Raw genomic sequence first — 12,248 nt, 5'->3', positions numbered from 1 at the left:
GCGTCTCACATCTCCTCGACTCCCAGGGAATCTCCACCCTATATGCAGCTCAAGTCCGCCCCCTTATGGAGTATGCCCTCTCACCTGGTTGTCCTGCCCCTCATACTTAAGCCTTCTAGACAAGATCCAGCATCGAGCACAACGCCTGATACGTCTAAAGGCCCCGCCAGACCAGCCGTCCCCTACCATGCAGCCTCTTCAGCAGCGTCGTGATGTGGCAGGGTTGTGTGTCATCTACAAGACACATAAGCAAGGCGCCCCGCACCTGACTGCACTCCGCCAGCCCTGGGCACAGCCACATGGCCACACCACCAGAGCTGCCACATCCAGGGTTCACCAACTCGTCGTCCCTTTTGCTAGGACGGAGACCTTCCTTCGCTCCTTCCTTCCACGTTATACGCGAATGTGGAACCATCTGGTTATGCAGACACAGCTTCACTACACCACCTCCTACACACCTTTAAGTCTGCTGCCAATGCATGGATTAAACAACCATAGCATGTAAATAGCACATGTACTGTACGTGTCTGTATAATTGGTAATTTAGTTTTGCATATTTTAGTTGTCCCGTGTATTTAATTCCATGACAAAGATAGTTCTCAGCAACCCTACTGAAGCTCTTGACTCACCAATGTATAAAAATATGTAATAAAGTAAAAAAAAAAAAAAAAAGATACATTGAAAAAGAGGAAGAAAAATAAAAGGAAAAGGAGAAAAACAGATAAAGAGGAGAAGAGAATTAGGAAATAAGAACACAGACATAAAAAACGAAAGCGTAATATGAATTGAAAAAAAGAGATACACGACAGAAGAAGAAGAAGAAGAGGAGGAAGAATGAAGAGTAGGACGAGAGAAGAAAAAGAAGAAGAGGAGGAAGAAGATGAGGAAGTGGAGAGTAGAAAGATAACAAAAATGAATGAAAAGATTGTGAATGAATAAAGGTGAATGAAGAGGAAAGGAGTAAAAGACAAAAAGCGAACTAGAAAAATTTGAAAGAAAAGATTAAGGAGAGGAAAAGAAGGAAGAGGAAAAAAAGGAAAAAAGGAAAAATATAAGGAACTGGAATGAAATAGACAAAGAAAAGATAGAAAAAAGGTGAACAAAAGCGAGAAAATAGAGTAGCAATAATAGGTTACGTTAAAGTTTTGTTGGATTAGGTTAGGTTAGGTTAAGATTAGGTTAAGTTAGGTTCTTCTTCTTCTTCTTCTTCTTCTTCTTCTTCTTCTTCTTCTTCTTCTTCTTCTTCTTCTTCTTCTTCTTCTTCTTCTTCTTCTTCTTCTTCTTCTTCTTCTTCTTCTTCTTCTTCTTCTTCTTCTTCTTCTTCTTCTTCTTCTTCTTCTTCTTCTTCTTCTTCTTCTTCTTCTTCTTCTTCTTCTTCTTCTTCTTCTTCTTCTTCTTCTTCTTCTTCTTCTTCTTCTTCTTCTTCTTCTTCTTCTTCTTCTTCTTCTTCTTCTTCTTCTTCTTCTTCTTCTTCTTCTTCTTCTTCTTCTTCTTCTTCTTCTTCTTCTTCTTCTTCTTCTTCTTCTTCTTCTTCTTCTTCTTCTTCTTCTTCTTCTTCTTCTTCTTCTTCTTCTTCTTCTTCTTCTTCTTCTTCTTCTTCTTCTTCTTCTTCTTCTTCTTCTTCTTCTTCTTCTTCTTCTTCTTCTTCTTCTTCTTCTTCTTCTTCTTCTTCTTCTTCTTCTTCTTCTTCTTCTTCTTCTTCTTCTTCTTCTTCTTCTTCTTCTTCTTCTTCTTCTTCTTCTTCTTCTTCTTCTTCTTCTTCTTCTTCTTCTTCTTCTTCTTCTTCTTCTTCTTCTTCTTCTTCTTCTTCTTCTTCTTCTTCTTCTTCTTCTTCTTCTTCTTCTTCTTCTTCTTCTTCTTCTTCTTCTTCTTCTTCTTCTTCTTCTTCTTCTTCTTCTTCTTCTTCTTCTTCTTCTTCTTCTTCTTCTTCTTCTTCTTCTTCTTCTTCTTCTTCTTCTTCTTCTTCTTCTTCTTCTTCTTCTTCTTCTTCTTCTTCTTCTTCTTCTTCTTCTTCTTCTTCTTCTTCTTCTTCTTCTTCTTCTTCTTCTTCTTCTTCTTCTTCTTCTTCTTCTTCTTCTTCTTCTTCTTCTTCTTCTTCTTCTTCTTCTTCTTCTTCTTCTTCTTCTTCTTCTTCTTCTTCTTCTTCTTCTTCTTCTTCTTCTTCTTCTTCTTCTTCTTCTTCTTCTTCTTCTTCTTCTTCTTCTTCTTCTTCTTCTTCTTCTTCTTCTTCTTCTTCTTCTTCTTCTTCTTCTTCTTCTTCTTCTTCTTCTTCTTCTTCTTCTTCTTCTTCTTCTTCTTCTTCTTCTTCTTCTTCTTCTTCTTCTTCTTCTTCTTCTTCTTCTTCTTCTTCTTCTTCTTCTTCTTCTTCTTCTTCTTCTTCTTCTTCTTCTTCTTCTTCTTCTTCTTCTTCTTCTTCTTCTTCTTCTTCTTCTTCTTCTTCTTCTTCTTCTTCTTCTTCTTCTTCTTCTTCTTCTTCTTCTTCTTCTTCTTCTTCTTCTTCTTCTTCTTCTTCTTCTTCTTCTTCTTCTTCTTCTTCTTCTTCTTCTTCTTCTTCTTCTTCTTCTTCTTCTTGGGTTAAGGTTTAGTTAGGTTTTGTTAAGGTTAAGTTAGGTTAGGTTAAGTTAGGTAATGTTATGTTGGGTTAGGTTATTTGAGCTTTTAAGGTTAAGATTTAGATTGGTTAGGTTAAGTTAGGTTACGTTGGATTAGGTTAGGTTACGGTCGTCACAGTGTTGGTTAGGTTAAGTTACAATCGTCCCAGTGTTGGTTTCTGTGCCCTGTGCTCGTGATCTTGGTGACCCGCGGCGGCCTGGCTTCCTGGTGCCCGCTATGGTTTGGGTCTCGTCCAAAGGCTGTCTCGTAACAATGGAATTCCTTCCCTTTTTTTTTTTTTTAATACTCTCTCTCTCTCTCTCTCTCTCTCTCTCTCTCTCTCTCTCTCTCTCTCTCTCTCTCTCTCTCTCTCTCTCTCTCTCTCTCTCTCTCTCTCTCTCTCTCTCTCTCTCTCTCTCTCTCTCTCTCTCTCTCTCTCTCTCTCTCTCTCTCTCTCTCTCTCTCTCTCTCTCTCTTTCTTTTTGTTTGGTTTTCATCTTTTTTGTGTGTTTTTGTTGCTCAATGTTTTTTTGTCAGCCTCGTACACTTGTCAGTCTTCTTCTTTGCTTCTTCTTATTTTCTTTTTCTTTTACTTTTTTCTTTTTTCTTCTTTTTCTTGTTCTTTCTCTTCGTCCTCTTCTGCTTTCTTTTTTCTACATTCTTTTTTCTTTTTCTTCCTTCTCTTCCTGCTCTTCTAAAACTTCTTCTTTTCTTCCTCTTCATCATCATCATCATCATCATCATCTTCTTCTTCTTCTTCTTCTTCTTCAGCTTCTTCGTTTCGTGTTTGCGTTCTCGTTCTCATTTTTCTTGTTCTTCCTTTTTTTTTCTTCCCTCTCTTCCGCTCCTCTTTCTCCATATTCCTTTTCTATTCCTTTAGTTATTCAGTTCGCCTTTTACTTGATATGTTTTGGTTGGAGAGAGAGAGAGAGAGAGAGAGAGAGAGAGAGAGAGAGAGAGAGAGAGGAAGGTAGCGGTTTCATATGACAAATGAGAGTTATCTACCATACAGAAGTAATATATGTTCTCCATTCTCTAATGTTCTTTCTATAAGCACACTTCCATTCTTTATTCTCGGTTCTTCTTTCCTCCTCTTCTTCTTCCTCCTCTTTTACCCCCCCCCCTGCTTCCTCTTGGGTCTGTTTCTTCTCCTTTGGTTCCTCTTTCTTCTCTTCCTTCCTTGAAAACACCGCTTTGCTTTCTCTCTTTTTTGCTATCCTCCTTGTGTGTCTTCCTTTTTCTTCTTTTCTTCCCTCCTCCTCCTCCTCCTCCTCCTCCTCCTCCTCCTCCTCCTCCTCCTCTCTTCCTCCGATGACTTTACCTCCATTTTCCTATCTTATCTCCTTCCTTTCATCCTTCCATTAAATACGTATATAGCCATAAATGCATGTTCTCTCTCTCTCTCTCTCTCTCTCTCTCTCTCTCTCTCTCTCTCTCTCTCTCTCTCTCTCTCTCTCTCTCTCTCTCTCAAGACTGTAAGAGTATCATTATTAATATTCCATTGGCCTTATTAAACTACATGTACCATTATTAAGTGGTGTTAATAGCGGCAGAGGTGGAGCTATTAATATTCTTGCCGTTATTAACACAACTGTCATCATTATTGCTCCCGCTATTAGCGTTACCACCTCCATGAATGCTTTGTATCAGCTCCAACACGACCTGCGCCTTATGTGGTTGGGAGTAAAGTGGTCTGCGCATTTTGTATATAGTTAGTCATGTGTTTCTCTGTGTTTGTGTGCGTGCGTGTGTGTAGGTGTGGGTGTGGGTGTGTTTGAATTTAGTTATCAAAGCGTAAGAGTGAAATTAAAACGACAAAATGCGAAAAGAAATGAAAAAAAACGTGTGTGTGTGTGTGTGTTTGTGTTTGAACTTACTTACCAAAGAGCAAAAGTGAAGTAAAGAGACAAAAGAGGAAAAGAAAAAGGGGTCAAAAAAAGAATAAAAATCGCATTATCATCATGAAAGATAAAATGTCACAGGGAAGAGGAATTAGCTGAGGTCATGTGGAAGTGATGTTTTTATTCATCTCGCGCCAAAATTCCCCAGCAAAATTAGTTTCGGTGAAGATCTTTGGGATGGGACGAAGGGAGGCGTGGGACGGGAAGGGGGAAGGGGGCGGATAGTTAAAAGGGGAGGGATAGATAGTTAAAAGGGAAGGATAGATTGTTGAAAAGGGGAGGGATAGAGAGCCAGGGAGAATAGAGGCAGGGGAGATAAAGAGCCAAGGGAGATAAAGGCCAGGGAGATAGAGAGCCAAGGGGGAGAGATAGAGAGCCAAGGGGAGGGATAGAGAGCCAAGGGGGAGAGATAGAGAGCCAAGGGGGAGAGATAAAGAGCCAAGGGGAAGGGATAGAGAGCCAAGGGGGAGGGATGGAGAGCCAAGGGGGAGGATGGAGAGCCAAGAGGGAGGGATGGATAGTTAAAGGTGGATAGATAGCCAAGGGAAAGGGATAGATAGATAAGGGAAAATGGACAGGCGCGAGATAGACAGGTAAAGAGGTTAGTTAAAAATGAGACCACATCTTTAATTAATATTTCTGATCTACCAGTTTTGAACGGACTAAATGTTCTGGAAAGGACAGATAGGAAGAAGATGGACAGGTAAGGGCAAACAGACAGGTGATAGATAGATAGGTAAGCTAGGACTGAGAGCACACCTATCTATAAATACTGACGGGACGAAATGGAACAAGGAAAATGACAGGTAAGGAGAAACAAACAGGTAAAAGACTGTGGACAGGTAACACAACACACACGCTTTTACCTTGTTGTATTGTGGATGAGGGTAAGACAGGTGGAAAGGACGGTAAAGGAGAAGGATAGGCAGGTAAAAAGACGGTGGACAGGTAACACACCACCATACCTTCACCTTATTGTGTTTTGGGGAAGGGTAAGACAGGTGGAAGGGACAAATAAAGGGTAAGAGATAGACAGGGGGAAGGGATGGACAGGTAAAGGTAAAATGGACAGGTAATATTCACACCCCCTTTACCTTACTATGTTTTGAGGAAGGGTAGGACAGGTAGAAGGAACAGGTAAAGGGAAGGGATGGACAGGTGAAGGGAAGGTGGACAGGTAACACAAACAGAACACACCTTTACCTTTTTGTGTTTTGAGAAAGGGTAAGACAGGTGAGAGAAGGGACAGGTGAAGGGGAAGGAAGGTGATGGACAGGTGAAGGGAAGGTGATGGACAGGTGAAGGGAAGGTGATGGACAGGTGAAGGGAAGGTGATGGACAGGCGAAGGGAAGGTGATGGACAGGTGAAGGGGAAGGTGATGGACAGGTGAAGGGGAAGGTGATGGACAGGTAAAGGGAAGGTGATGGACAGGTGAAGGGAAGGTGGACAGGTAAGCCAAAGCCAGGGTACACCTTTGCGTCACGTGTATAATCCAGCCATGAATTTTAATGCTCCCAGATTCCAATACACAAACTTTAATAAGGTGAAATTATCCTGCTATCAGCAAAACGACGCGCTTGTTTGTCACTGGTGTCCCCCCCCTCTCTCTCTCTCTCTCTCTCTCTCTCTCTCTCTCTCTCTCTCTCTCTCTCTCTCTCTCTCTCTCTCTCTCTCTCTCTCTCTCTCTCTCTCTCTCTCTCTCTCTCTCTCTCTCTCTCTCTCTCTCTCTCTCTCTCTCTCTCTCTCTCTCTCTCTCTCTCTCTCTCTCTCTCTCTCTCTCTCTCTCTCTCTCTCTCTCTCTCTCTCTCTCTCTCTCTCTCTCTCTCTCTCTCTCTCTCTCTCTCTCTCTCTCTCTCTCTCTCTCTCTCTCTCTCTCTCTCTCTCTCTCTCTCTCTCTCTCTCTCTCTCTCTCTCTCTCTCTCTCTCTCTCTCTCTCTCTCTCTCTCTCTCTCTCTCTCTCTCTCTCTCTCTCTCTCTCTCTCTCTCTCTCTCTCTCTCTCTCTCTCTCTCTCTCTCTCTCTCTCTCTCTCTCTCTCTCTCTCTCTCTCTCTCTCTCTCTCTCTCTCTCTCTCTCTCTCTCTCTCTCTCTCTCTCTCTCTCTCTCTCTCTCTCTCTCTCTCTCTCTCTCTCTCTCTCTCTCTCTCTCTCTCTCTCTCTCTCTCTCTCTCTCTCTCTCTCTCTCTCTCTCTCTCTCTCTCTCTCTCTCTCTCTCTCTCTCTCTCTCTCTCTCTCTCTCTCTCTCTCTCTCTCTCTCTCTCTCTCTCTCTCTCTCTCTCTCTCTCTCTCTCTCTCTCTCTCTCTCTCTCTCTCTCTCTCTCTCTCTCTCTCTCTCTCTCTCTCTCTCTCTCTCTCTCTCTCTCTCTCTCTCTCTCTCTCTCTCTCTCTCTCTCTCTCTCTCTCTCTCTCTCTCTCTCTCTCTCTCTCTCTCTCTCTCTCTCTCTCTCTCTCTCTCTCTCTCTCTCTCTCTCTCTCTCTCTCTCTCTCTCTCTCTCTCTCTCTCTCTCTCTCTCTCTCTCTCTCTTACTCTGAGCTGCCCTCCCTGTCCCACTCCTTTCCCAGAAGAAATACACATAAAAATACATCTAATTAGGGGATTTTAGACACTTTTCGCCGGGAAGTGTAAAAGCTAAACATGTAAAAGATGTAGCGGTGTGGCGCGCTAGCAAAGCTGCTTCCTCACCTCGTTAAAGCCTCCACTTCCAATCTCGTCCTTGAAAAGTGTCCTCGTGTCCTGCCCTCAATTCCTTGCTTTTAGATTTTATGTCCTGAAGGTTTGTGTTTTTTTACTGTGGCTCGATTTTTCTTTCTCGCTTCGTTTCCTGATATCCTCTCTTCTCATTTTGTCCTCTTCTATCATTGTGTCTTGTCCTCTTTCGTTTCCTGCCCTCGCTCTCTTCTCGAATCATTTTTCTGGTATCTTGTCTTTTAATTTACTCCTTGAATCTTATCCTAGTGGTCTTCCATCCTTTTTGTCCTCCTTGTTTCAGCTCTCTGTCCTCGTATCCTGTCCTCGCGTTCCTCCTTTTAACTTCACTCTTAGAATATGTCCTCGAATTCCGTCCCCAAATCCCGATCTCTCATTCTGCTTCCAAACTCTTGTTCTCGTGTCGTTTTGTCCTGTCATGGTGTCCTGTTCGTGTCTTGTCCATTTTTTTCTTGTGTTTTTGCTTTTATATAATTTCTTTGTAATATTTTCCTTCCTTCGTTCCTTCCTTCCTTCCTTCCTTCCTTCCTTCCTTCCTTCCTTCGTGCGCCCTCGTTGCCTCGCCGGGTCCTCGTGATGGCAGGTCAACACGCTCCTCGCCATGCACCACTGTTGCCTACTTGTTACCAGGTCGTGTCCGTGGCGGCGTGGTGTGTAGCAAGCACGGACGCCAGCACCAGACGCATAAATGTGACTCTTTTTAGTGCAATTTTTACCAACACGACCTGAAAAGAGAGGAAAATTTGTAGACTTACGTGCACAAACACAGAGAGAGAGAGAGAGAGAGAGAGAGAGAGAGAGAGAGAGAGAGAGAGAGAGAGAGATTATTTCTTACACATTTTTTTTTGTGGTTGACAAGAAAATGTTAAAAATTACTGATATATAAGTGCAATCTACTAATTATATAAGTTTGATAAAAATGACAACAGAAAAGCACGAGTTATGAAATTAATATTATTGTTATTATTGTTATTATTATCATCATCATCATCATCATCACTTTATACTACTACTACTACTACTACTACTACTACTACTACTACTACTACTACTACTACTACTACTACTACTACTACTACTACTACTACTACTACTACTACTACTACTACTACTACAACTACTACTACTACTACTACTACTACTACTACTACTACTACTACTACTATTTTTACTATTTCATGTGTGTCTGTCTGCTCACTATTTTCGATTTCACTCAGAATATTTCAACCACGTCACCCAGAATAGATCGTCTTTTTCCCCCTTTCTATCCCTGGTTGGTGTTTATTTTTACATAATTACGCCCGTCTCATCCTGCCTGGCGAAGCTTTTTTTCATAGTAACATTGTATACGTCATCTTTATATACATCATTAACGTTGCAATCTTTTTTACTTTTACCAAGAAGACTAACAAGAGAGAGAGAGAGAGAGAGAGAGAGAGAGAGAGAGTAAAAAAGTCTCCTCAACTTAGCTGCTCCCAAAAAGTTAAGGAAAGAGACGAAAAAGTTGATAATTTAGTTTTAGAGAATCATTTAGGAGTCTGTACGTGGCAATTAGGTTTTCTTTACGGCAGCTGAAACCAACAGATAGAGACGGTAATGTATACTCCACTAAGATGTATCACCTCACTACCCTTCCCTCCCCGACACCCAAGTACGAACTGTCGAAATACTGTACGAATGAGCGGGAGAACGAAGAAAGTCCGTTAAAAGAGAAGAGTTGATGAAAGAAGAAACGAATTGCAGTGATTTTCATGTAGAGTCACATTATAATTATTTAAAGAGACAACATACATGATTATTGAAATTCTCCATGGTGGTTTAGTCAATTTGAGATGCAGTTTTACCATGATCTTTGGGTATGAATAGATTTTATTTACATTAGGAAGGGTCTATGTAGGTCAAAAGATTACTGGCCAGAATCTTTACTATTCTTAAACCGTATGTATGTTTCTGAAGCTGTAGAAAGTCACCATATAGTAACCAGAATTAATATGAAAACGCGGCAAGGTACTGAAAAGGTTAACCTGTTACTATAGTCACGAAAATAATAGAAAAACATGAAAAATCTCTAACTTTCACTATTAATTGTTAAAAGTAAGTGGAGGAACTGTTTTTATTTTATTAGTTTTTCCAATACTTTTCTTCCATTAGTTGTGTAGAACCATTAACTTACAAGAATCACTGAAACACACTCGTGAAAACTACAATCCCTTCCACTGCAATATGTTAAAAAATAAATTGAGATAAAGTGAATTAGAACTATTTCCAAAGGCAACAGAAATGATTAGTCAGATTCTCATGACGTTTTTTTTTTTTTTATATGTAGTGGTGCAACGGAGGCGGTGGCGTAGTGGATAAGGTGGTGAGCATGGGATCAGGCAGACTTCCACGCGTTGGTTCGAATCCCACCAAGTACGGCCTTGAAACTTTACCATTTGTCGATTGGTTTAAAGTTACCTACATGTCACCATGATACCCAGGTTCTAAGTGGTTACACCAAAGATGCGTTTGGGTGGTGATATGGGCCCTAATATGGGTACCACTATAAATAAAATTGCCTGCGCCACTAATGGGTGTAAGCTGAACAGAGCTTCCAATTCTCTTTAAGTTACCTACAGGCGCTATAGGGCAGGACATAAAAAAAAAAAAACATTAACCTCTTCAATATTGAGATACATCTTTACCTTGAGATTTGTGCATGATTAGACCATTTTATTGACATTAGAAAGAGTCTATGAAGGTCAGAAGATTAATGGCCTGAATCTTCACTATTTTAATCCCACACATGAGTTTACAAAGCTGGGAAAAAAAAATCCACTTGTATTTTTCCTGTCGGGTTCTCTCGGGCTTTGTCGGTTCTTGTCGGAGACTGTATTAAATCAGCAAATAGTAAGCATGCAGAATGAATATGAAAAGGTGTCATGGTAGTGAAGAGGTTAAATTATCACATAAACCACGAAAAATAATATTAAAAACCCTGACTTCCAATACAGTTTTATAACAACAAATCGAGACTATATCAGGACTATATTTCCAGAGACCACAGAAGTTATTAGTCAGAGAATATTTTAGGACTATTTCCAGAGACCACAGAAGTTATTAGTCAGAGAATTATATTACTGTCACTTAAACCACGAAAATTCACACGCTTCTGTACTTGACCACCACTATTTCTAAAGGGTTTATTTGAATTTATGCGAATCTTTTATAGTGCTTTTATGGTTGTAGAGACACATTGACAAGATTTATACTTTATTAACTGGGGAAATACTCTTGAAAACCCAGCTAGTTATTTCTGTGGCCTTGAAAAATAGTCGGGGTGAGAGAGCAGAGCGTTTTTAAAGATTGGCAAGACTTCTACATTATTAGCTGGAGAAACACTCTTGAAAACCCCATTAATAATTTGTGCCTTGGAAAATAGTTGCGGTGAGAGAGCAAAGCATTTCTGAACACGGCACTTACTTTAAAAAAATCAAATGAATCAAAAAAAAAAAACTCGAGTGCTTCAGAACGCGATGTGAAGACTTGTGAATTATTGAAACATTCTTTACATTTAACCACTTGAGTGCATACGGTCTTCTGAAGGAAAAAGTGGATACAAGGAGGAGTGTGTGGCGGAGAGGCAGTCATATATAAGAAGAGACGTTAGTGTGTCAAAAGATTGTTCCCCAAGGCGTGCATGTTCCGGGAGGGTGGCGTGTAAATGACTCCTCTTTCAGCCTCTCATTGTCCACTATTGCATGTTTCTTTATTCTCTCCTTCTCTGTCTCTCCTGGCCTCTTTTCTCTTTTTTCTTGGTTCTTGCTTTCTTTTTTCCTCTCTCTTTCTCTTGCTTTCACTCTCTCGTCCAGTTTCTTTTCTATCAGTTACCTTCTTGTTCTCGTTCTTGTTCATGTTCTGTTTTTCTGTTCGAGTTCTTGTGTTCTTCCTTTTTTCTTTTCTCCCTTCCTTCCTGCCTTCCCGCCTATCTGTCTGTCTGTCTGTCTGTCTGTGTATGAATGTAGCATAGTCTCCGTGCATAGAACAACGAAAAGCAAGTCAAAATAAAGGTCACTATCTGCTTATAAGTTACTGGATTCCTTATTTTTTTATCATTTATACATTCCAACATTTTATTTCTGTTTTTTACTTAGGTTTTTCTTATGCGTGAAGGACAAAGTGCACAGAAAAATAAAGAAAATGTGAGAAAACACAAAGAACGCCAGATTACTGATTACAAAAAAAGTTAAAAGAAAAGAAAAAGATGAGGCTGAGGCGAGGCTTATCACAAACAGTATTCTAAGGGCCAACATATCTGCTGCCATTCGGTCTTCCTTTGTGTTTCTTTGCGAGTCGGGTAATGGTGTGTCTGCAAATCCAAACACACACACACACACACACACACACACACACACACACACACACACACACACACACACACACACACACACACACACACACACACACACACACACACACACACACACACACACACACACACACACACACACACACACACACACACACACACACACACACACACACACACACACACACACACACACACACACACACACACACACACACACACACACACCACACACACACACACACACACACACACACACACACACACACACACACACACCACGTAGTGTGGTGGTTAGCACGCTCGACTCACAATCGAGAGGGCCGGGTTCGAGCCCCGGCGCGGCGAGTCAAATGGGCAAGCCTCTTAATGTGTGGCCCCTGTTCACCTAGCAGTAAATAGGTACGGGATGTAACTCGAGGGGTTGTGGCCTCGCTTTCCCGGTGTGTGGAGTGTGGTTGTGGTCTCAGTCCTACCCGAAGATCGACCTATGAGCTCTGAGCTCGCTCCGTAATGGGGAAGACTGGCTGGGTGACCAGCAAGCGACCGTGGTGAATTACACAGAGAGAGAGAGAGAGAGAGAGAGAGAGAGAGAGAGAGAGAGAGAGAGACATAAACATCACCATCAACAATTTCCATCACGTACAACAATACAATATACAGAGGGAACAAAATAGAGACATTCACTGACAATTTTTACCC

This window comes from Portunus trituberculatus, chromosome 20 (genome assembly GCF_017591435.1).
Source record: "Portunus trituberculatus isolate SZX2019 chromosome 20, ASM1759143v1, whole genome shotgun sequence".
NCBI classification, from domain to species: domain Eukaryota; kingdom Metazoa; phylum Arthropoda; class Malacostraca; order Decapoda; family Portunidae; genus Portunus; species Portunus trituberculatus.
This window is presented reverse-complemented; position numbering follows the sequence as displayed.